General features: G+C 45.1%; 1 protein-coding gene across 1 annotated transcript in view; it reads left to right on the top strand.

Annotated features, from left to right (window-relative positions):
- The window catches only part of LOC106612398 (cell adhesion molecule DSCAML1), a 148,167-nt gene that overhangs the window by 18,103 nt on the left and 103,422 nt on the right, over positions 1 to 26,642 (top strand).

The following is a 26,642-nucleotide window of genomic DNA, read 5'->3' as shown; positions in this document are numbered from 1 at the left end:
TAGATCTGAATATATGGAAATGGGAAAAAGGGTTGACTGGTTGGTTGATTGGTTTAAATGAGTACAAAGATGGCAAACCTTTAATATTTTTGGGCCCAGATCTTGAAAGTACAACTGTTATTTCCCCATGCGGGATGGACATCCATCAACAAATACATTCACACTTTGAAAAGAAACCTCACAACCAATCACCAATGCATGTGAACGGGATTGTTGACGGATTGGCTGACTGCTTAATTGATTGGCTGATTGATTGGTTGGTTATATGAGAATGAAGATGACAAACGTGTCTGATTTTGGCCCAAAGGATGAAAAAAAATACAGATAGAAATTCATAGTGAACAGACTCTGGACTGTTACCACCAATGGGATTGTTGTGTGTGTGCAGAAGGGTTTTTGAATGTTGATTTTGGGCTCCTTATTTAAATGAATATCACCTCCTGGTTTTTCCGACATTGCTGGTAAGACCCTTGGACCCCTGGTAAGGTCATTTGGAGGTCGTTAATCAGCAGTAATCTGATTTGTGGTTTTAGTGGCATGTCCCATTTTGCGTAGACCAGAGGGGAGAGCGGGCACATTTTTTTCCAATTATTCAAAATGGAGTCTCATAAAATAGCCTCTCATGGGGTGATCTGTGGCTAGTCACTCATTGCCGTGTTTAATAGCAGTGTGAGGGGGATAAATCCGACAGAGCTGACGTGTGTGTGTGTGTGTGTGTGTGTGTGTGTGTGTGTGTGTGTGTGTGTGTGTGTGTGTGTGTGTGTGTGTGTGTGTGTGTGCCTCTGCCTGCGCACCTGCATGTGCGTGTGTGTGTGGGAAGAGACTGTAATTCAAGGACATTGCCTCATTGTAACTCATTGGATTGATGGAGTGGACTTGTTTACCCATTGATCACATTCAGACCAAAGAAACCAGGAATGACACACAAACTGTCTTTATATTCTGGCTATGTCACCATCTTTGTCCTACATTTGGAGGGATGTGCTGTCAATTTTCCTGCATCGTACATATATCTAGGTTCCTATTTGTATCTGTGTTACAACTGCTAACATGCTGGTACAGAATGTGGATTTGTGTGTGTGTGTGTTGCACTGTGTGTAAATGCCCATAGTTTTAAAGGTCGCTCTGCGGCCCAGTAATAAATGGAGGGGTGTCAGATAAGACTGCTCAGGTCAGATGATACAGGTCGCTCTCCTCGCTCCAGCTCTCACCTTCTGATACTCGCCTCCCGTTTCATCTCTCTCACTGTTGTGTGCGTGTGCGTGCACGTGCGTGCGTGTGGCTCTGTCCTTCACACGGGAGCACTCATTGATCCAGTGCAGCTGCGTTTCGTATGTGTGTGAACAGGACCCGAGGGGTGGTTTCCAGACTGAATCGATACAGCTTGCTGTCGGATTCCCCTCTCCCTTGTCACGGATACCTCGGTGTGGTGAGACCCATCACTCTGTGTGAGTGATGGATGGACGTGTGCTGGATGTGATGGATGTGTGTGTATTTCATTAACATATGTATTAGCTGTCAGGCTTTGTATGTCCTCTGATGATTCAGATATCCGTACCATGGTTTTGTGGACATATGGGGACATGCTGGTGTTGGTTTTAGCCGATGGGTGTACTGCCATAGACTAAAACACCAGTTCACTTCACACCCCCGGCATTAGGGCGAGGTGACTCTCTGCCCCACTGAGCATGGGGGAGGGCAGATCATCAGTGCTGAACTGACTGAGTCACAGAGCAGTGGAAGGCAGTAGACCCTCTGCAGGGGACTATGTCCCCACTCTCAAGTTTTCTACTGCTATTATAGGCAGTTAGATAAAACTGATGGGGTATGGTGGGTCTCTCTCTCTCTCTCTCTCTCTCTCTCTCTCTCTCTCTCTCTCTCTCTCTCTCTCTCTCTCTCTCTCTCTCTCTCTCTCAAATTCAAGCTGCTTTATTGGCATGAAAAACATTCTGTCAACATTGCCAAAGCAACAATGTATACAATATACATTGTATTAAAATTATAAAGAATAATAATATTACATAATAATACACAATTACATACAAAAATAATAACAATAAAATGGTAATAGTAGATATGTAATAAATATAAAAATCGAAATATGAAAAATGAAACTATAACTAACTTATAACTAAATAACGGTCATCTTCACCATTACATCAGTACTACAACTACTATCATCATTACTACTACCGCCACCATCACTAAACTGCTATCATTACCATTACCACCAATACCAGTACTATTTGGAATGATAAACAACAATAATAATAGTAATAACAATAATAGTAATAATAAGTAAGTTACTGCTTACTATGCAGATGTTATTATTCAGTGTCCCTCAGGCTATGGCAGGCAAATACATATTTGGCTGCAAGAGTAGCCATTGCTCCTTCGCCCGTTAGTATTTTTAGTTTTTCTCTGGTTTTAATAGGTCAAATTTGGATAAAATGTAGTCATTTCTGTGAATAATGAATCTCTTGGTGAGGAATATTTCTCCCAGTAAAGGAGAAAGTGCATCTCTGTTTCTACCTCCCCTGTCGTGCAGTGACCACATACACGCTCCTCTTTGGGTAGCCATGTCTTTTTATGTCTGCCGGTTTCTATTGCCAATCGGTGGTCACTCAGCCTGTACTTGGTAAGGATCTGTCTCTGCTTCCTATCTCTGACAGAGTAGAGATAATCAGCCAATTCATATTCTCTGTTTAGGGTCAGATAGCAATTTAGTCGGCTTTGGGATTTTGTTTCGTTTTTCCAATGTTGTAAATATGAGTCCTTTGATTGGTTCATGATTTTGTTTATTGGAATTCTTTCTTTTGAAGCAGTGCTGGTGTCAGCTTGGTTGGTTAGGTCCAACACCAGCTGACTGAGAGGGCTCGTTTCTGGGCTCAGCTCTTGGGTTTGAAGTGCTTTAAATTGCAGTCTTGATTTTGGACTTGAATTTAGATGTAGTCAACATTTTAATGATCTTTTCTGTATTTTCATTACTACTGGAAAGCGGCCCAATTCTGCCCTACATGCATTAGTTGGTGTATTTCTCTGGACTTGTAGAATTTTCCGACAGATTTCTGCATGTAGGGCTTCAATTGGATGTTTGTCCCACATTTTAAAGTCCAGTTTATTTAGTGGCCCCCAAACCTCACTTCCGTAAAGAGCTATTGTTAGGATTACACTGTCAAATAATTTGGCCCAAATTCTAATTGGGATGTTGATTTTGAATAATTTCATTATAATTGCATTCAATGCTCTGCAGGCTTTTTCTTTGAGTGCATTCACTGCCATATTAAAGTTTCCCGATGCAGATATGGTCAGACCAAGGTAGGTGTAATTTTTAGTGTGTTTAATTATGGTGTTGCTCACGGTGAATTTATATTTGTGTTTCTGCCATCTGTTTTCTTTTGGAAAATCATGATTTTCGTTTTTTGGAAATTTACTGCTAGGGCCCAATTATGGCAATATTGCTCTAGAATGTTAAGGTTCTGTTGAAGACCTTCTTTGGTTGGTGATAGAAGTACCAAGTCATCAGCATATAGCAGGTATTTTACCTCTGTGTCAAATAGTGAGTCCTGGGGCTGGAGAATGGTCCAACATGTCTGCTAAGTCATTGATATAAATGTTGAAAAGATTTGGACTCAAACTGCAGCTTTGTCTCACACCTCGATGTTGTGAAACAAATTCTGTTCTTTGGTTTTTGATTTTTATTGCACACTTGTTTTCTTTGGAAATACATTTTATTAAATAACAAATATTTACAAAAATTTACAAAATGTTATATTAAAGAAAGAAAGTACACAGATTGAAAGACTAAACCCCAAAATGCAATCTATAAGTGGAGATGATGATTTTTTATTTTTTATTTTATTTTATTACCATCCAGCCCACTTTGTAGAATTTTGTAGAATAGCCCTTCGTGCCAAATAGAATCAAATGCTTTTTTTAAAGTCAATAAATCAAGCAATGATTTTGCCCTCTTTTTTTGGTGGACGTGTTTATTAATTAGTGTGTGTAAGGTGTATATATTATGGTCAGTAGTGCGATAGTTAGGGAGAAAGCCAATTTGACATTTGCTTATCACATGTTCTTCTTGAAGAAAAGTTAGAATTCTTGAATTCATAATGCTACAGAAAACCTTTCCCAAGTTGCTGTTTATGCAAATTCCCCTGTACTTTTTGGGGTCTGATTTGTCTCCGTGTTTGTGAATAGGGGAGATGAGCCCCTGGTTCCAGACATCAGGGAAGCAGCCAGAAGTTAAAACCATGTTGAACAGTTTAAGCACAGCATTTTGCAACTCAGGTGTGCTGTTTTTCAGCATTTCATTTCTGATGTTATCTAGACCACAAGACTTCTTTGATTTTATAGATTTGAGCTTTTCATCAAATCAAATCAAATCAAATGTATTTATATAGCCCTTCTTACATCAGCTGATATCACAAAGTGCTGTACAGAAACCCAGCCTAAAACCCCAAACAGCAAGCAATGCAGGTGTAGAAGCACGGTGGCTATGAAAAACTCCCTAGAAAGGCCAAAACCTAGGAAGAAACCTAGAGAGGAACCAGGCTATGAGGGGTGGCCAGTCCTCTTCTGGCTGTGCCGGGTGGAGATTATAACAGCACATGGCCTAGATGTTCAAATGTTCATAAATTACCAGCATTGTCAAATAATAATAATCATAGTAGTTGTCGAGGGTGCAACAAGTCAGTAACACAAGAGTAAGTGTCAGTTGGCTTTTTCATAGCCAATCTTTGAGAGTATCTCTACCGCTCCTGCTGTCTCTAGAGAGTTGAAAACAGCAGGTCTGGGACAGGTAGCACGTCCGTTGAATAGGTCAGGGTTCCAGCAGGTCTGGGACAGGTAGCACGTCCGGTGAACAGGTCAGGGTTCCATAGCTGCAGGCAGAACAGTTGGAACTGGAGCAGCAGCACGGCCAGGTGAACTGGGGACAGCAAGGAGTCATCAAGCCAGGTAGTCCTGAGGCATGGTCCTAGGGCTCAGGTCCTCCGAGAGAGAGAAAGAAAGAAAGAGAAAGAGAGAATTAGAGAGAGCATATTTAAATTCACATAGGACACCGGAAAAGACAAGAGAAATACTCCAGATGTGACAGACTGACCCTAGCCCCCCGACACATAAACTACTGCAGCATAAATACTGGAGGCTGAGACAGGAGGGGTCAGGAGACACTGTGGCCCCATCCGATGAAACCCCCAGACAGGGCCAAACAGGTAGGATATAACCCCACCCACTTTGCCAAAGCACAGCCTCCACACCACTGGAGGGATATCTCCAACCACCAACATACCATCCCGGGACAAGGCCGAGTATAGCCCACAAAGATCTCCGCCACGGCACAGCCCAAGGGGGGGCGCCAACCCAGACAGGAAGACCACGTCAGTGACTCAACCCACTCAAGTGACGCACCCCTCCCAGGGACGGCATGGAAGAACACCAGTAAGCCAGTGACTCAGCCCCCGTAATAGGGGTAGAGGCAGAGAATCCCAGTGGAAAGAGGGGAAACCGGCCAGGCAGAGACAGCAAGGGCGGTTCGTTGCTCCAGCCTTTCCGTTCACCTTCACACCCCTGGGCCAGACTACACTTAATCATAGGACCTACTGAAGAGATGTGTCTTCAGTAAAGACTTAAAGGTTGAGACTGAGTCTGCGTCTCTCACATGGGTAGGCAGACTATTCCATAAAAATGGAGCTCTATAGGAGAAAGCCCTTTCTAAGCTGTTTGCTTAGAAATTCTCGGAAAACAATTAGGAGGCCCGCGTCTTGTGACTGTAGCGTACGTGTTGGTATGTACGGCAGTACCAAATCGGAAAGATAGGTAGGAGCAAGCCCATGTAATGCTTTGTAGGTTAGCAGTAAAACCTTGAAATCAGCCCTTGCCTTAACAGGAAGCCAGTGTAGGGAGGCTAGCACTGGAGTAATATGATCAAATGTTTTGGTTCTAGTCAGGATTCTAGCAGCCGTATTTAGCACTAACTGAAGTTTATCGCCGAGGTCCTTCACAGTTTTATTTGAGACGACTGTACAACCATCCAGATTAATTGTCAGATTCAACAGAAGATCTCTTTCTTTCTTGGGACCTAGAACAAGCATCTCTGTTTTGTCCGAGTTTAAGAGTAGAACGTTTGCAGCCATCCACTTCCTTATGTCTGAGACACAGGCTTCTAGCGAGGGCAATTTTGGGGCTTCACCATGTTTCATTGAAATGTACAGCTGTGTGTCATCCACATAGCAGTGAAATGTAACATTATGTTTTCGAATGACATCCCCAAGGGGTAAAATATATAGTGAAAACAATAGTGGTCCTAAAACGGAACCTTATTTTACAGTTGATTTGTCAGAGGACAAACCATTCACAGAGACAAACTGATATCTTTCCGACAGATAAGACCTAAACCAGGCCAGAACTTGTCCATGTAGACCAATTTGGCTTTCCAATCTCTCCAAAAGAATGAGGTGATCGATGGTATCAAAAGCAGCACTAAGATCTAGGAGCACGAGGACAGACGCAGAACCTCGGTCTGACGTCATTAAAAGGTCATTTACCATCTTCACAAGTGCAGTCTCAGTGCTATGATGGGGTCTAAAACCAGACTGAAGCATTTCGTGTACATTGTTTGTCTTCAGGAAGGCAGTGAGTTGCTGCGCAACAGCTTTTTCAAAAAATTTTGAGACGAATGGAAGATCCGATATAGGCCGATAGTTTTTTATAATTTCTGGGTCAAGATTTGGCTTTTTCAAGAGAGGCTTTATTACTGCCACTTTTAGTGAGTTTGGTACACAACCGGTGGATAGAGAGCCGTTTATTATGTTCAACATAGGAGGGCCAAGCACAGAAAGCAGCTCTTTCAGTAGTTTAGTTGGAATAGGGTCATTTAGATATTGTTGGGTTATTGGGTAATCTAATGGATTTTGGTTGTTTTTAATGACTGATTCAAGGATGTTACATTTTTCTTGAATTTCTAATTGGTTCTGTTGTAAGTCTTTTTGTGGAATGTTTTTGTATAGATTATCAAAATAAGTTTTCCAAATTCCTTCATCTTGTATGGCTAATTCTTGTGGCTTTGTCGTCCTTAAATTGTTCCACATGTCTCAGAAGGGATTTTGGTCAATTGCGTTTTCAATTTCATCAAGTGTCTTGTTGGTATAATTCAATTTCTTGCGTTTCAGTGTTTGTTTATACTGTTTCACAGTTTCAAAGTATTAATATTGTAGCTCTGGGTTGTTTTGCTGCTTATGTTTTTAATTTGACATTTGTCTTCGGCGTTTTCTAATTGTTATACATTCATTATCAAACCATGTCTTTAATCAATTCTGGATTTGTTGTTTTATAACCAAAATGTGAAGAGTATAGGCCCTGGATATTCCAAGAGCTGATAGTTAATGATCTCATTTATAATAAGTGATATTCACTAGCTTGAGTAAAGTACATTGAAAAAAATAAAAATAATAATAATAATACATACATACATACATACATACATACATACATACATACATACATACATACATACATACATACATACATACGCACGCACGCACACACACACCATTACATATAATTATTATTATAATACCGGTACCAATAAAATTAAGAATAGTCGTAAACAAATTCATGAGAATGGAATAAGATTGCACCAAAAATAAGTACAATGCAATCTGCAACCCTGTGTGTGTGTGTGTGTGTGTGTGTGTGTGTGTGTGTGTGTGTGTGTGTGTGTGTGTGTGTGTGAATTAAAGGGTCTGTCTACTTCAGTAGTCTGCATATTAGATGCAGTAGTTGGCGCACCTCTCCAATCTCTGATTGTTCTAGGTGTCTTCTCCAGAGGTTACCTCAGCATATGTAGGCTGATGATCTGAATGATACGTGGTGTGGACTGCATCATGTGGTGTACTTCTCTGAAGGACAGTGTTCTGTCCGACCCTGGTGTAATGGTCAGAGCTGTGTTGTGATGGGCCTGGTCCAGTAGAGCTGTGTTGCGATGGGCCTGGTCTAGTAGAGCTGTGTTGTGATGGGACGGGTCTAGTAGAGATGTGTTGTGATGGGCCAGGTCTAGTTGAGCTGTGTTGTGATGGGTCTAGCCTGGTAAATCTGTGCTGTGTTGGGCATGGTCTAGTAGAGCTGTGTTGTGATGGGCCAGGTCTAGTAGAGCTGTGTTGTGATGGGCCGGGTCCAGTAGAGCTGTGTTGTGACGGGTCTAGTCGTGCTGTCCTGAGGTGGGTCTGGTCTGGTTAATCTGTGCTGTGTTGGGCCTGGTCTAGTAGAGCTGTGTTGTGATGGGCCTGGTCTAGTAGAGCTGTGTTGTGATGGGCCAGGTCTAGTAGAGCTGTGTTGTGATGGGACGGGTCCAGTAGAGCTGTGTTGTGATGGGTCTAGCCTGGTAAATCAGTGCTGTGTTGGGAATGGTCTAGTAGAGCTGTGTTGTGATGGGCCAGGTCTAGTAGAGCTGTGTTGTGATGGGCCGGGTCCAGTAGAGCTGTGTTGTGACGGGTCTAGTCTGGTAAATCTGTGCTGTAATAAGCCGTGTCTGGTTCTTTTCTCCTGGGGATGGTGGAGGTACTGTTTCAGAATGTGGGGCGGGGGACCTCTGTTGCTGGGGTGATGGGTGTGTGGGTCCCTGCCAAATGTTGCATCCTTTAGGTCCCTGGCAAAGGTTCTGATACTGTCCTGATCCAGATGTACGTCATCGTATAAATGTTAACATGTCAGAGTGGGGTGGTGAGCCGTTCTGACGTTGAGCAGTGAGGCACAGTCCACAGTGATCTGTTGATTTTTATTGTCCATCAACTGTCCTGGGAAGTCTTTTCTTGGTAGGAGGGTGGACACAACTATATTGCTTGTTGGGAACATAGCCTGTGGCCGTTCTGCCACTCTTCTCACTGCCCCAGATACATTTTCACCTTTGGCATGAAGGTTCTTTGTGCCAGTGTGGATGATGATGTTGTCGGGGGTGTCAGTCCTGGTCTGACTGAGTAGCTGCATTGCACTGTCAGCTGTAGGACACCAGAAATTATACACCTGGTTTCTAGGGAATAATCTTTCCTGGACTAAGAACTTCCCATTTGAATCAATAAGGATTGCAGTTGTGGGTGACTGTCTGGGTGGAGCAGACTGAGAGACTGGAGCAGACTGGGAGGCTGGTATTCTGACCTGGGCTGGAGCAGACTGGGAGGCTGGTTGGCTGACCTGGGCTGGAGCAAACTGGGAGGCTGGTTGGCTGACCTGGGCTTGAGCAGACTGGGAGGCTGGTATTCTGACCTGGGCTGGAGCAGACTGGGAGGCTGGTAGGTTGACCTGGGCTAGAGCAGACTGGGTGGCTGGTTGGCTGATCTGTGCTGGAGCAGACTGGGAGGCTGGTAGGTTGACCTGGGCTGGAGCAGACTGAGAGGCTGGTAGGTTAACCTGGGCTGGAGCACACTGTGCTGGAGCAGACTGGGAAGCAGGTAGGCTGACATGGGCTAGAGCAGACTGGGAGGCTGGTATTCTGACCTGGGCTGGAGCAGACTGGGAGGCTGGTAGGTTGACATGGGCTAGAGCAGACTGGGAGGCTGGTAGGTTGACATGGGCTAGAGCAGACTGGGACGCTGGTTGGCTGATCTGGGCTCGAGCAGACTGGGAAGCAGGTAGGCTGACATGGGCTAGAGCAGACTGGGACGCTGGTTAGCTGATCTGGGCTGGAGCAGACTGGTAGGCTGGTGCAGTGTCATCAGGCTGTGTTGGAGGCCATGCTGGTTATGCTGGTCTCAGGCTCTGCTTGTGTTGTACCAAGCTGGTGGACATGTTCTCTAGATGCAGAGGACATAATGACTAGCTGCTGGTTGAGGGGGTCAATGTACCTCTCTCTCTGTTCTTGCTCCTCTCTTGTTGTGCTCAGATGGTCTCTGAGGTCATCATTTGTCTGACTCAGTTTGTCCATTCTGCTTTCTAATTTCGCAATAGATGCTCTGCTCTCCTCCCTGAACTGTTTCATCTCTTCTTTTAGTTTCTGGACAGTGTCCTCCTGTTGAAGCTTGTTCTCTCTGAGTTCTATGACCTCTGCTTCGACGAGAGAGAGGGTGTTGTGGAAACGTTGCATAGCAGGTGTTCTTGGTGTTGTAGGCATGTCCTTGGCTCTGTCTGCTGCAGGTGAGGTAGGTAGAGGGACACTGAGGGCTTCTTGCTGGGTCACAGAGACCGTTGGGGCCTGCTTTTCTCCATCTCTCTCCTTGACTTTTTCCTCAGTTTCTGAGATGAGTTCAGCTTCTGCTTTTAGGGTAGAAAACCTATTCTCGAAGGCCTGGAGGCTCGAATCATTGCCTTGTATCAATACAGTTCCATTATTATATAAGTTTACTGTTTGATACATGTTGCTCTGGTCAGCTTCTTCAAAAAATGCTGATCTGACATCCTTGACATCTCTCTCTCTCTCTCTCTCTCTCGCTCTCTCTCTGGGGGCAGTGTATGACAGCACCTCCCCCCAACAGACACAAACACACACACTCATACCCACTCTCATACCAGTTATCCATACTTTGGAGTGCCAATTAAACAGGAGTCCTTAGATAGCGTATGCAATTAATATGAGTGTGTATAGTATGTAGGTGACCTTATCCCCACACCCACCAAACACCTACCACACACACACACGCACGCACGCACGCACGCACGCACGCACGCACGCACGCACGCACGCACGCACGCACGCACGCACGCACGCACACACGCACACACACACACACACACACACACACACACACACCACACACACACACACACACACACACACACACACACACACACATACAAAGAATATATATCCATCGGCTTTCTATTGTATACTGTATATATTTCTCAATTTAAGAAGCAGCGGTCCGTTGGTTTGCTATTTAGTATGAGCAATAAGACCAGTAAGCATTGTCTTAATGACATAACATACAGTATGACATAGCCAGCGCTTGTCATCCCTCAAGTCGATAAAGCTGGGTTTGGATTTGATTTGATGAAGAGGCAGGGGTGTGTTTCGTGACAGCTGGGCTCACTATGATGTGACCCTGCGTGTGCGTTGTGTCACCGTTTGACAGCCAAATGTGTTTCCAATGGGGAGAGCTGTAGAGACAGGGACAGGAGGGGAGGAAGGGAGAGGAGGGAGAGGAGTGGGGGGACAGAGATTGGCTTTGGTTGGTGGATCAGTGGCAATGGGTTTCTTCTCCCCTGTCTCTACCTCTTCTCTATTGACTACTGGTGTATCTGTCAGTTATGGAATTTGCATTTGTTTAGTTGTCAGTGAAGAAACTGAAGGAGAATGTTCTTTACTTTTGGTGTGTGTGTGTGTGTGTGTGTGTGTGTGTGTGTGTGTGTGTGTGTGTGTGTGTGTGTGTGTGTGTGTGTGTGTGTGTGTGTAGGGTGATGTCATCCGTGTGTATGTGTCATTATGTCAGCCTCAGCGTGTCAGTTTGTTGGTATCCGTCTCCTCCTCCACTCAGGGCTTAAAACAGTGTGAGTTTTATCGCGTCACCATGGCAACGGCCGCAAAAACCTCGCTGGCAATGAGGAAGGTGCGAGGACGCGTCACCGCGTGATTTTTTTATTTAGTGCATCACCACGGCTCCGCGCCGCTGCACACACAAACGCGCACACACGCGCACCCTTAGAAAGACGTGCACGTACTCTTTTAACATCAAACAAAAAGAGAAGACGCAATGACAGAGAAAACATTTAGACCTATTAATACACACCGAGCTGACACATAAAACACACCGACACCGAGAGAGAGAACACACACACACACACACACACACACACACACACACACACACACACACACACACACACACACACACACACACACACACACACACACACACACACAAACACACTGTCTTTCTGTCCTCGCTCGTTATGAAGTTGATGAGGCGTCAGGGGTTGTGGCTTTGTGACAGTTGATATAATAATGTGCACTTTGTGGGGGCCCAGTCATGTCCAGACTTGTCCTCTATCCTTACCAAGGGACCGCACTTGTGGTCACGCACGCACAGACACACACAATGTACCTGAGATTTTTGCGTTCCTCCACTCCTTTCCTCTGAGAGAGGGGTGTAAAAAGAAAGACACGGAGAGGGACAGAGGACAGTAGAAATGATGCAAAGAAAGTGTGGGGGGGGGGTGGAAAGGAGTGATCTCTGTGTTTGCGTTCTAGGTGAGCTTGTTTAATCATCTATCTTTTCTCTCTCTCTCTCTCTCTCTACTGAGAGAGAGAGAGAGAGAGAGAGAGAGAGAGAGAGAGAGGTCTCCGGTCTCCATTTTGTGACCACTTTGCAAGGGCCTCTCTACTGTCTCTCATTCCCTCTCTCTTCTCTTTCTCATGCTTCCACTCTCAATCGTTCTCTCTTGTCCCCAATCTTTATTTCTCTCCCTCTTTCATCCCTCCATTTCAGGGCACTTATTGGGAAAGGTAAGGGGACAGAGGGGTGACAATAGCATAACTCCGCCGAAGACGAGAGAAAAAGTGAGGGATAGACAGAAGAGAGAGAGATTAAGTGACAGAGAGCAGGGGATCCTAAATTATGCAGACAGGAAGATGGGCAAAGAGAGGGAGGAAGGTCTAGGGAGAAAGATTGACAGGTGGACAAGGAGAGAGGTGCACACTTTGAAATCCTGATGTCGCCGGGCCCTCAGGGAGCTAGAGGAGGGCACGGCGCTCTGTTTCTCCCCATTAAAGATGCATTCTCTGCTCTTGACTTATTTATTCCCATGTCTGTCTCACCATTACTGAGCGGGGGGATGTATTTGTGTTGGGGGGGGAGTAGTTTGTACCTAGTGGTTGGTAGGAGGGAGGGGGGAGATGTAGAAAGGAAATGGATGGTGTTTACTTATTGAGGCGTGTTTATGGGGTGCGGAGCGTGCGTGTGTGTGTGTGTGTGTGTGTGTGTGTGTGTGTGTGTGTGTGTGTGTGTGTGTGTGTGTGTGTGTGTGTGTGTGTGTGTGTGGCGACACGACGGCGATGCATGTTGTGCTAGATTATTTATTCAGCACTCGTGTTTGGGTGTTTTACAGAGAGAGCAGGTGCAGAGCGACTCTGAGCGCGCTCTGTTTCGATGGGGGGGGGGGCATTGGCAGGAGACGGGGGGACTAAGACACAGAGGCATTCACCACAGTCCACCGACAGAACAGAACCCTGCACCCTAGTATGATGATAGGCTTTGATTCATGTTTGTATACCCGTAAAACTTCAATTAATCGCCCAGATCAGTGAACACATCCGCCGCTTATTAGAGACAGGCCACCATGCAGTCTCGCCCTCTTCTTATCCAGCTCAGACAAATGTTCAAGTTTGACTTTTTGACTTCGCCGTTGTCTCGCAGGTTTTGGATCAATTCCAAAATGGCTAGCTGTTACGTCTCGCCCGACTAAGCGCAGCGAATTTGATCATTGCTGGCTTGAATTTGATGTTGTTTTGTTTTTGGTGGCACCATGGCTAAGAACGATGACGCTATATAGTTAAAGTTCTACAATGACATGTTTGCTACTTGTTTTGCTGTTCAGATGGATGGATGGAATAGTTGATTCATGGATAATGACAGATGCACACAGAAAGATGCAGATCAACAAAGAGAGAGAGAGAGAGAGAGAGATGTGTGCTACAGCGAGGGTTGAAATGAAGATACGGAGAGAGATTGAAGGAGGGAGGCAGGGACTGAGAGAGGGCTGTGCACGAGGAGAATTTCAATGGCACTCCAATCATGCAGGCAGCCTCGTTAGCTGGGGGAACATTTGCATAGTCCTTCGGCGGATTCATTTGGTCTTACTCAGAGAAGATGGCACCCATTCCTTTCTCCTGGTTAGTTGTGCATTGACCTCCACAGCCACTGTGTGTATATGTGTGTGTGTGTGTGTGTGTGTGTGTGTGTGTGTGTGTGTGTCAGACACCTTCGTCTTTGTGTGTGTGCGTGCATGTTTGTAAATACATCCCAGCATATTTTTGGGACATTTCCAGTCTCCATAAACCTGGTCGGAGCCCGATCACACCCTCCCTCTACGACAGCCTGTCTAATTGGGTTTTGTTCTCCAACAGTATGACTGCTCCCTGACATTGTAGCACAGCCATGTTAACCCAGCCCAGCGAACGAATGAAGAAATTAAACCACGATTCTGCCTCTGATAATGAGATCCGTGGTGCTGATGATAAGCCGCGTTGGCATGACGATGAGGATGGACGTCATTCCGGGGGGGCTATCGCCAACTCCGGGGTGTATGTTGGTAATGATGGGGAACGTGTGAGTAAGTGGAGATGTCGTAGATAATGATGGATCCAATGGATTTGTTCTGCGAGTAATTCAAATGACACCGCTATAGGGACTAATGCTGTCTGACAGCAGCGACAACCATGGTGTGTGTGTGTGTGTGTGAGAGATTGGCAGTGTTATAGCGGCCTGGAGTAAAATAGGGCGTGTATCCATCGTATAGTAATCACAGATGGAGTCCACCCCAGGAATTCAATTTTAAACTATTGAACTGTGCAGAATATGACAAAACCAGACGCACACACAAACACACATACAAAATCCCCCCCCCCCCCCCCCCCCCCCCCCGGGCACCTTTAGCATGTCTACTGTTGCTCTTGGTTGCCATGTTGGTTTGAGGAGGGTATTTCATCCTGTCCCGATGTCTGAGTGGGGGTGTCAGGAGAGGTGGGGGGGTGGGCGCTGTGAGGGATATATGGCAACATGGCAGTCCCAGGTTAATGATCCATGGCCTGAGAATGTGTTCACCAAAGAGAGGGAGGATGCTGGGGAGAATGGAGGAGAGGACTTAGGGAGAGTAAAGAGGAGTGGTGAGAGCTGGAGCAAATAGACGGGGAGAGAGAGAGAGATGGAAAGCAAAAGTCAGAATGAGAAATGATGAGGTGGCATTGTCCCCCCTTGCTGTAGATCTCTCTCTCTCTCTCTTCTTTCTCTCTCTCTCTCTCTCTTCTTTCTCTCTCTCTCTCTCTCTCTCTTCTTTCTCTCTCTCTCTCTCTCTCTCTCTTCTTTCTCTCTCTCTCTCTCTCTCTCTCTCTTCTTTCTCTCTCTCTCTGTTCTTTCTCTCTCTTTCTTTCTCGCTCTCTTTCTCTCTCTCTCTCTCTCTCTCTCTCTCTCTCTCTCTCTCTTTTCGGGCCATCTCTCACTCTCTCTTTTCGGGCCATGGCACACACAGAGTCTATCCATCAGCCAGCAGATCCCCTCCTCCCTCCCTCCCTCCTTCCTTCCCCTCCCTCCATCCCTTTATCGGGCTGATAGATCGCGGCTAATCAAAGAGCGAAGGGAGACAGACAAAATAGCTCTGACACGCACCTGACAATGGACAGTGACAGGACAGAAAGAGACAGAAAGAGACAGAGGGAGAGAAAGAAAGAGAGAGGAAAATAGAGGCTGGTGTGAGGAGACAGAGGTGTGTGTGTGTGTACGTGTGTCCTGATTGACCACTGTTGAGATGGATGGCTTCTCCATGCGTCATTAATAGCTAATCAATGGCCTTGCTGGAATATATAGAGTGCCTGGGAAATCCCACAAGACTTTAATCTGGACATCTCCACAAAAGCCCAGCACACACACACACACACACACACACACACACACACACACACACACACACACACACACACACACACACACACACACACACACACACACACACACCACACACACACACACACACACACACACACACACACACACAAACACACAAACACGATCAATAACACAGGAGAGAGTGTGAGGTCTGTACTACCGAAGAGCATGTTTGACTACAGCTTTGTTTTCGAACTGCATTAAAAAAAAGTTTGTTTTCAGACTGCATTAAACATGGAAATGACAATGTAAACTGCATCAGTTTGCTCTCTCTCTGTCTCTCTTTCTCTATCCGTCTCTCTTTCTCTCTCTGTCTCCCTGTCTCTCTGTCTCTCTCTTTCTCTCTCTGTCTCTCTGTCTCTTTCGCTCTTTGTCTCTCTGTCTCTCTCTGGCTTTCTTTCTCTCTTTCTCTCTCTGGCTCTCTTTCTCTCTTTCTCTCTCTGTCTCTCTTTCTCTCTCTGTCTCTCTCTCTTTCTCTTTTCCTCTCTGTCTCTCTTTCTCTCTCTGTCTCGCTTTCTCTCTCTGTCTCTCTTTCTCTCACTGTCTCTCTTTCTCTGTCTCTCTTTCTCTCTCTGTCTCTCTCTCTCTCTATTCCTCTCTGTCTCTCTTTCTCTCTCTGTCTCTCTTTCTCTCTCTGTCTCTCTCTCTTTCTCTATTCCTCTCTGTCTCTCTTTCTCTCTCTCTTTCGCTCTCTCTCTTAAGGTACTTTATTTGCTTTGCTTGATGTTCCTCCACTCAATAGCTTTTTTTTTGTGCAAACATACTTCTCGTTCTCCGTTGTGTCTTGCGGAGTATTATTCTTATGTCTGTCTTTTGATTTCCTTCTCAGCCCGTTTCCAGTTTCTGCACTAGTGATTTAGACCTCATCCTGCACGGCGTACCTCAGGGTTCAATTCTCGGTCTGCTCTGTTTCTTTTCCTCAACCCTTCAGCAAGCGTTCTCTGTTGTCATCACTCCTGTCTTTCTGACAGGTAGAAAACGTGGGAAACCCGCAGCATTGTTTTTCTTGAAAACATATTTTATCAGGCCAGTTATCAAAATCACTAAACCTGACTATTGTACTGTATGTGATTGATATGCCATTCAATGATCAGGAACCTTAGCTAGCTGATGTCTGTTTGTTGCAGCCGGTGTTTGGCTGATATCTGTGGAGAGAGCGGCCTGTATTGTCTGCCTAGACGTCAGTTCAGTGGACCACCTACTGCCACACAAGTCTACAGGGTTCATCTGAAGGTCATGTTTTCCACACTAGTATTCAGTGGACATAAGACAAAGTGGTGAGAGGGGAAGGGAAGAGAGTGGAGGGAGATGTGCGGGGTGGAGGGTAGAGAATGTCATTTGAATCCCACATACATTTCAGTTGAAAGCCATTCTTGCTCTGACACATATACTCTTTGGAGTACAAACCCCCCTCCTCAGATCTGGCTCCGTTCTCCAATGACCATACCTTTAATAAAGACAGAAAACATCACACTGCAGCAACACGAGCACGCACGCACACACATCGCACACATAGACAGAAACGCACACACATCAATTTAAAAGCTCACTCAAACTCAAGCAAGCTCTCACACACACACACACACACACACACACACACACACACACACACACACACACACACACACACACACACACACTCTCGCTCTCTCCATTTCTCTCTTTTGTGTACAACCCTCTCTCCTGTGAGCACAAATTGTTCCCGATGGCTTGATATTTGAGTGCTCACACACAAACTCATACATTCTCCTCAGCAGACTCAAATATAAGTAGCGGAAAGACACTTATAGTAATGTGGACACCCATACAAACACGCACTCACCCACATACTCACTCAGGGAAGTATGGGAAGCATTGCCATGGGAATATGTTCATAAAGGAACCCATTCAGCTTCTGAAAGCAGAAGACAAACAGAGACTTTGGCAGTTGATCTGCTAGAAGGGGTTTATCTCTACCTGTAGCCCTATCCTCCATTTCCCTAATCTGAAACCCATTCTGTTATTTGGGCTTTTCGGACCACCATCCCTTCTCTCTTTGGGGGGTGGAGGAAGTTTTAAAATCCACTTCTCCTTTACTCTCACCCCACTGGGCACACACTGGTTGAATCAACGTTGTCTCCACTGTCATATCAACGAAATGATGTTGAACCGACTTGAAGTAGACGTTAAATTGACGTCTGTGCCCAGTGCCCCCCCCCCCCCATTCTCTCCCCCCGCTCTCCCTCTCTCCCTCTACCCTGTCTCTCGCTAGCCACACGCATCTCTAGTTTTGTAAGTTGTGCGATTTGTTTTTCTCTCCTGCAGACAGTGTGTCTTTCTCTCTCGGGATGACAAGTGCATGCCTTGTTTATTTCTGTTGAGATGAAAACAGACCAGTATTTATTCCTCTCTGTCCCTCCACCTCACTCTCTCACACACTCCCTCTTTTTCCATCACTCTCCCAGCCCATGCAGATGCATTGTGTCGTGACTACAGCTGTGGACTACTACTGGCTGATGACGGTCGGGTCATGTGAAGAGTTGAGGGCTTAGGTTGTGTTCAGGTGTGTGTATGTATGTGTGTGTGTGTGTGTGCTCCTGCCACATACATGATTGTGTCTGTGATTATGTTTGTTGTCTCTGTGTCAATAATGCAGGAGAGAGAGAGAGAGACACAGACAGAGAGAGACACAGACAGAGAGCGAGAGACACAGACAGAGAGCGAGAGACACAGACAGAGAGAAAGAGACACAGAGAGAGAGAGACACAGAGAGAGAGAGAGACACAGAGAGAGAGAGGGAGAGAGAGAGAGAGAGAGAGACACACACATAGAGAGAAAGAGAGAGGTACATGTGTATATTTATCCAGTAGGGTGGATGGATGCTGCTCCCTGTCTCTCTCAGTGTTTCATCTCCCCCTGACTCATGTCTGCTCACGCATCTGCATCACTGCACCCATCTCTCTCTCTCTCTCTCTCTCTCTCTCTCTCTCTCTCTCTCTCTCTCTCTCTCTCTCTCTCTCTCTCTCCTCATTCCCCTATCACACACAGTAATGTAATGTACAGTTGAAGTCGGAAGTTTTAAATACATTTAGGTTGGACTCATTAAAACTCGTTTTTCAACCACTCCACAAATTTCTTGTTATTAACAAACTATAGTTTTGGCAACTAGGTTAGGACATCTACTTTGTGCATGACATTTTTCCAACACTTGTTTACAGACAGATTATTTCACTTATAATTCACTGTATCACAATTCCAGTGGGTCAGAGGTTACATACACTAAGTTGACTGTGCCTTTAAACAGCTTGGAAAGTTCCAGAAAATGATGTCATGGCTTTAGAAGCTTCTGATAGGCTAATTGACATTTGAGTCAATTGGAGGTGTACCTGTGGATGTATTTCAAGGCCTTCCTTCAAACTCAGTGCCCCTTTGCTTGGGAAAATCAAAAGAAATCAGCCAAGACCTCAGAAAAAATATTGTAGACCTCCAAAAGTCTGGTTCATCCTTGGGATCAATTTCCAAATACCTGAAGGTACCACGTTCATCTGTACAAACAATAGTATGTAAGTATAAACACCATGGGACCACACAGCCGTCATACCCCTCAGGAAGGAGATGTGTTCTGTCTCCACGCGATGAATGTTCTTTGGTGCGAAAAGTGCAAATCAATCCCAGAACAACAGCAAAGGACCTTGTGAAGATGCTGTAGGAAACACATACAAAAGTATCTATATCCACAGTAAACAAGTCCTGTATCGACATAACCTGAAAGGCCACTCAGCAAGGAAGAAGCCACTGCTCCAAAACTGCCATACAAAAAGCCAGACTACGTTTTGCGACTGCACATGGGACAAAGATCGTACTTTTTGGAGAAATGTCCTCTAGTCTGATGAAACAAAAATAGAACTGTTTGGCCATAATGACCATCGTTATGTTTGGAGGATAAAGGGGGAGGCTTGCAAGCCGAAGAACACCATCCCAACCGTGAAGCATTGGGGGTGGCAGCATCATGTTGAGGGGTGCTTTGCTGCAGGAGGGACTGGTGCACTTCACAAAATAGATGCCATCATGAGGAGAGAAAATTATGTGGATATATTAAAGCAGCATCTCAAGACATCAGTCAGGAAGTTAAAGCTTGGTCGCAAATGGGTCTTCCAAATGGACAATGACCTTAAGCATACTTCCAAAGTTGTGGCAAAATGGCTTAAGAACAACAAAGTCAAGATATTGGAGTGGCCATCACAAAGCCCTGACCTCAACCCTATAGAAAGTTTGTGGGCATAACTGAAAAAGCGTGTGCGAGCAAAGAGGCCTACAAACCTGACTCAGTAGCACCAGCTCTGTCAGGAGGAATGGGCCAAAATTCACCCAACTTATTGTGGGAAGCTGGTGGAAGGCTACCTGAGACGTTTGACCCAAATTAAACAATTTAAAGGCAATGCTACCAAATACTAATTGAGTGTATGTAAACTTCTGACCCACTGGGAATGTGATGAAAGAAATAAAAGCTGAAATAAATCATTCTCTCTACTATTCTTCTGACATTTCACATTCTTAAAATTAAGTGGTGATCCTAACTGACTTAAGATAGGGAATTTTTACTAGGATTAAATGTCAGGAAATATGAAAAACTGAGTTTAAATGTATTTGGCTAAGGTGTATGTAAACTTTCGAATTCAACTGTTTGTTTTCCTTTCATTGCTAAACTCTCTCTCTTTCTCATCTGCTTGTCACTCCTTTGTCTTGCTTCCTCCACTACATTTTACTTACAGTGTAATGCTCTGCAATTGAACTGTTCTTCATTTCAATATCCATGTCATGAAGGAGCGCTGTTTGCTCAAGATTGACTTTGAAATTGGATGTCTGTCCATGTCCTGACGTTCGGTAATTCCTTCAAAGCCATCCTCTTTGGGCAACAGTGAGCGCTATTATCATCAATTAGGTTTGGGTTTTGGGATGGACATAATCCCATGACTCAGGATTCAAAGGTTGTGTTTTCAATTCCAGTGGTAGACACAGTTTTTCAGTGGTAGATTCATAATTATTATTAAAAATGTTTTAACCCTAATCCTTAACTTAACCATTCAGGATTTAATGAATAAACTTAGTATTTGAACCCTATCCAAAACCTTAAACCTTAAATTCCCAAATTCCCACATTTTACAGCCAGCAATGTCTGCCTGTTTCGGTTGGATGGCGTTTTGGCCTGCCTGGTGATATCACCAGGTGGTAAATTAGTTAGTAGACCAATAAAAGGAGAGTTCCAAACCGCTCTGGCAATAACAGCTAGTTTTCAGTTTTCCCCACCCCACTCAGACCACTCCCAGACAGTCCTAGCAACATTCTTGAGAAATTGCTCTTTGTGAAGAAGCTATTTTTCTTTTTTTACCATTTTAATTGAAAGCAATCACAGTAAGGTGCTTCGTTGTTACCCAGAAATAATATTTGATAGTGAGATAAAAACAGCTGCATTGGACCTTTAACCCTTAACTTTGAAATTTGATGTTTGGAGAAACGTGAATAAACATCAGAATCTGAAATCAAATTGGTAAAACCGTGAGATTATGTGTTGTTATGTATGCACAGAACCACAACCCAAATTTACCCATGGCGATAATAAAGTCATTATCTTATCATTAACTTAAGTGTTGTTCAGTGTGAGAGTGGAACATAACATCTCTGTCAGATGAAAACCTTGTAACTCAAATTTTTTGCCATTTTTATTTTATTTTACATAAAGCAGTGACTCCTCTCAATGTGCTCTGAACAGTTCATGACTATAGTACCAAGAAAATATATTCAAAATAGCTTTGGAAATGTTCCTTATTGCATTTCAGTTAATGGGCAAATATGGCTGTTTTTTTCCTGAAAAGTTTCTGTTTTTGGAGAAGGAAGGTTTGTATAAGTTTATAGAAAAGATCAGCATTCTATTTCAACTATCATCAGCGTTTTTATCTCAGTGTCCCATAGTCTCACTATGGTCATGTTGTTTTGTAGTAGGTTTTAGTTGATTCTGATTGGTTGCGTAACAGTAGGTCTTTGCCTGGCCAATACATATTTGTTTGGTTGGTAAGCTGCTCTCAGATCAGCTAACTGAGCAGACTATTTTCAATGACGAGGGTTTTCTCTATTTCAGTGCTCATGCGTATCTCGGGGACTTGATATGGATCTGGAATCAAAGTGCTATTTTTCTTACCAATGGGATGTGGCCTAATTCGACTATATTTGCATTATTTGAATTCCTTCCTCATCATCATCATCCTCAAAGCGTGTTAGGAGGATCTCTCTTTCCCTCTGACCCGAAGTGAACTGCCAATGTGTCACATTTACTCCCGCTCCCCCTCTCCGGCGCTCAACGTCGCCAGTTGTCTCATCATTATGCACCCCTTGCCACCATCGTTTTTTGCACCTGCGCCTCATGACACTCACCTGGACTCCATCACCTCCCTGATTACCTCCCCTATATCCATCACCTCCCCTACCTCCTTGGTTTGTTCCATGTTGGTTTATTTATAGTCTGTAGTGGGCCAATAGAAAACCAAGTCCTCTCTGCAGTGGGCCAATAGCAAACCAAGACATCTCTGTAGTGGGCCAATAGCAAACCAAGTCATCTCTGTAGTGGACCAATAGCAAACCAAGACATCTCTGTAGTGGGCCAATAGCAAACCAAGTCCTCTTTGTAGTGGACCAATAGCAAACCAAGTCCTCTCTGTAATGGGCCAATAGAAAACCAAGACATCTCTGTAGTAGGCCAATAGCAAACCAAGTCCTCACTAGCGGGATTAGATATTGCTATCTGGGATATGGACCAACAGTAACCAATGATAAAATAAATCAGATGAGGGGAGGATATTTGAGAGAGAGAGAGAGAAGTATACTGCTCAAAAAAATAAAGGGAACACTTAAACAACACAATGTAACTCCAAGTCAATCACACTTCTGTGAAATCAAACTGTCCACTTAGGAAGCAACACTGATTGACAATACATTTCACATGCTGTTGTGCAAATGGAATAGACAACAGGTGGAAATTATAGGCAATAAGCAAGACACCCCCAATAAAGGAGTGGTTCTGCAGGTGGAGACCACAGACCACTTCTCAGTTCCTATGCTTCCTGGCTGATGTTTTAGTCACTTTTGAATGCTGGCGGTGCTTTCACTCTAGTGGTAGCATGAGACGGAGTCTACAACCCACACAAGTGGCTCAGGTAGTGCAGCTCATCCAGGATGGCACATCAATGCGAGCTGTGGCAAGAAGGTTTGCTGTGTCTGTCAGCGTAGTGTCCAGAGCATGGAGGCGCTACCAGGAGACAGGCCAGTACATCAGGAGACAAGGAGGAGGCCGTAGGAGGGCAACAACCCAGCAGCAGGACCGCTACCTCCGCCTTTGTGCAAGGAGGAGCAGGAGGAGCACTGCCAGAGCCCTGCAAAATGACCTCCAGCAGGCCACAAATGTGCATGTGTCTGCTCAAACGGTCAGAAACAGACTCCATGAGGGTGGTATGAGGGCCCGACGTCCACAGGTGGGGGTTGTGCTTACAGCCCAACACCGTGCAGGACGTTTGGCATTTGCCAGAGAACACCAAGAGTGGCAAATTCGCCACTGGTGCCCTGTGCTCTTCACAGATGAAAGCAGGTTCACACTGAGCACGTGACAGACGTGACAGAGTCTGGAGACGCCGTGGAGAACGTTCTGCTGCCTGCAACATCCTCCAGCATGACCGGTTTGGTGGTGGGTCAGTCATGGTGTGGGGTGGCATTTCTTTGGGGGGCCGCACAGCCCTCCATGTGCTCACCAGAGGTAGCCTGACTGCCATTAGGTACCGAGATGAGATCCTCAGACACCTTGTGACACCATATGCTGGTGCGGTTGGCCCTGGGTTCCTCCTAATGCAAGACAATGCTAGACCTCATGTGGCTGGAGTGTGTCAGCAGTTCCTGCAAGAGGAAGGCATTGATGCTATGGACTGGCCTGCCCGTTCCCTAGACCTGAATCCAATTGAGCACATCTGGGACATCATGTCTCGCTCCATCCACCAACGCCACGTTGCACCACAGACTGTTCAGGAGTTGGCGGATGCTTTAGACCAGGTCTGGGAGGAGATCCCTCAGGAGACCATCCGCCACCTCATCAGGAACATGCCCAGGCGTTGTAGGGAGGTCATACAGGCACACACTACTGAGCCTCATTTTGACTTGTTTTAAGGACATTACATCAAAGTTGGATCAGCCTGTAGTGTGGTTTTCCACTTTAATTTTGAGTGTGACTCCAAATCCAGACCTCCATGGGTTGATAAATTGGATTTCCATTGATTATTTTTGTGTGATTTTGTTGTCAGCACATTCAACTATGTAAAGAAAAAAGTATTTAATAAGATGATTTCTTTCATTCAGATCTAGGATGTGTTGTTTAAGTGTTCCCTTTATTTTTTTGAGCAGTGTACATCGGAAAAAAGCAAAAGAAAACTGCATGACTGAATAGGAGACAAAACAAGCAACAAACAAAGAAGATAGGCTTTTGAAAAAGTAACTATTTTTCATGAAATTGTACAGTTATCTTAGCTAGCTGAATTGTTTACCAGTTGCTAAGCAGTTGCTAGGGACTCTCCTGGAAGAAGCTAGCTAGCTAACAAAGAATAACAAAAAATATCTAGTTAACAGAAGAAAAGAAAGACAAAATAAGGACAGAAGAAAGAGGACATCAAAGTGATACAGTCCTCTAAAGACACAAGAGACAATAATACAAGAAACAATGCTTCTATTGCAACATTGTAGCCAACATCACCAGCGTTGCTATGGAAATTGTTTACCCACCAGACATCCAAACAGAGAATGCTAAGAAAAGTTTCAAAGGTTTGTTGATGGGACAGTAAACTTATATAATAATGGAACTGTATTGATACAAGGCAATGATTCAAGCCTCCAGGCCTTTGAGAATAGGTTTGCTACCCTAAAAGCAGAAGCTGAACTCATCTCAGAAACTGAGGAAAAATTGAGAAAAGCAGGCCCCAATGGTCTCTTTGACCCAGCAAGAAGCCCTCAGTGTCCCTCTACCTACCTCACCTGCAGCAGACAGAGCCAAGGACATGCCTACAACACCAAGAACACCTGCTATGCAACGTTTCCACAACACCCTGTCTCTCGTCGAAGCAGAGGTCATAGAACTCAGAGAGAACAAGCTTCAACAGGAGGACACTGTCCAAAAACTAAAAGAAGAGATGAAACAGTTCAGGGAGGAGAGCAGAGCATCTATTGCGAAATTAGAAAGCAGAATGGACAAACTGAGTCAGACAAATGATGACCTCAGAGACCATCTGAGCACAACAAGAGAGGAGCAAGAACAGAGAGAGAGGTACATTGACCCCCTCAACCAGCAGCTAGTCATTATGTCCTCTGCATCTAGAGAACATGTCCACCAGCTTGGTACAACACAAGCAGAGCCTGAGACCAGCATAACCAGCATGGCCTCCAACACAGCCTGATGACACTGCACCAGCCTACCAGTCTGCTCCAGCCCAGATCAGCCAGTCAGCGTCCCAGTCTGCTCTAGCCCATGTCAGCCTACCTGCTTCCCAGTCTGCTCCAGCCCAGGTCAGAATACCAGTCTCCCAGTCTGCTCCAGTCTCCCAGTCTGCTCCACCCAGACAATACCCCACAACTGCAATCCTTATTGATTCAAATGGGAAGTTCTAAGTCCAGGAAAGATTATTCCCTAGAAACCAGGTGTATCATTTCTGGTGTCCTACAGCTGACAGTGCAATGCAGCTACTCAGTCAGACCAGGACTGACACCCCCGACAACATCATCATCCACACTGGCACAAAGAACCTTCATGCCAAAGGTGAAAATGTATCTGGGGCAGTGAGAAGAGTGGCAGAACGGCCACAGGCTATGTTCCCAACAAGCAATATAGTTGTGTCCACCCTCCTACCAAGAAAAGACTTCCCAGGACAGTTGATGGACAATATAAATCAACAGATCACTGTGGACTGTGCCTCACTGCTCAACGTCAGAACGGCTCACCACCCCACTCTGACATGTTAACATTTATACGATGACGTACATCTGGATCAGGACAGTATCAGAACCTTTGCCAGGGACCTAAAGGATGCAACATTTGGCAGGGACCCACACACCCATCACCCCAGCAACAGAGGTCCCCCGCCCCACATTCTGAAACAGTACCTCCACCATCCCCAGGAGAAAAGAACCAGACACGGCTTATTACAGCACAGATTTACCAGACTAGACCCGTCACAACACAGCTCTACTGGACCCGGCCCATCACAACACAGCTCTACTAGACCTGGCCCATCACAACACAGCTCTACTAGACCATGCCCAACACAGCACTGATTTACCAGGCTAGACCCATCACAACACAGCTCTACTGGACCCGTCCCATCACAACACAGCTCTACTAGACCTGGCCCATCACAACACAGCTCTACTAGACCAGGCCCATCACAACACAGCTCTACTGGACCCGTCCCATCACAACACAGCTCTACTGGACCTGGCCCATCACAACACAGCTCGACTAGATCTGGCCCATCACAACACAGCTCTGACCACTACTCCAGCGTCGGACAGAACACTGTCCTTCAGAGAAGTACACCACATGATGCAGTCCACACCACGTATCATTCAGATCATCAGCCTACATATGCTGAGGTAACCTCTGGAGAAGATACCTAGAACAATCAGAGATTGGAGAGGTGCGCCAACTACTGCATCTAATATGCAGACTACTGAAGTAGACAGACTGTCACGTTCGTCGTAAGGATGATACCAAGGCGCAGCGGGAATGTGTATGCTCATCTTCTTTATTTACGAAGAAAACCAAAACAAACACTTAATCAAAAACAACAACGAAAAACAGTCCTGTGAGGCACACAGCTACACTTGGAACAACTACCCACAGAAACCCATAGAAAAACACCCCTACTAAATTGGACCTTCAATTAGAGGCAATGAGGAACAGCTGCCTCCAATTGAAGGTCAACCCAATAAACTAAACATAGAAATAGAAAAACTAGAACAAACATAGAAATATACTAACATAGAACATTA

This window comes from Salmo salar, chromosome 09 (assembly GCF_965601325.2).
Source record: "Salmo salar chromosome 09, fSalSal1, whole genome shotgun sequence".
Lineage (NCBI taxonomy): Eukaryota > Metazoa > Chordata > Actinopteri > Salmoniformes > Salmonidae > Salmo > Salmo salar.
Note: the sequence above shows the minus strand (reverse complement) of the source record. Positions and strands in the feature narration are given on the sequence as shown.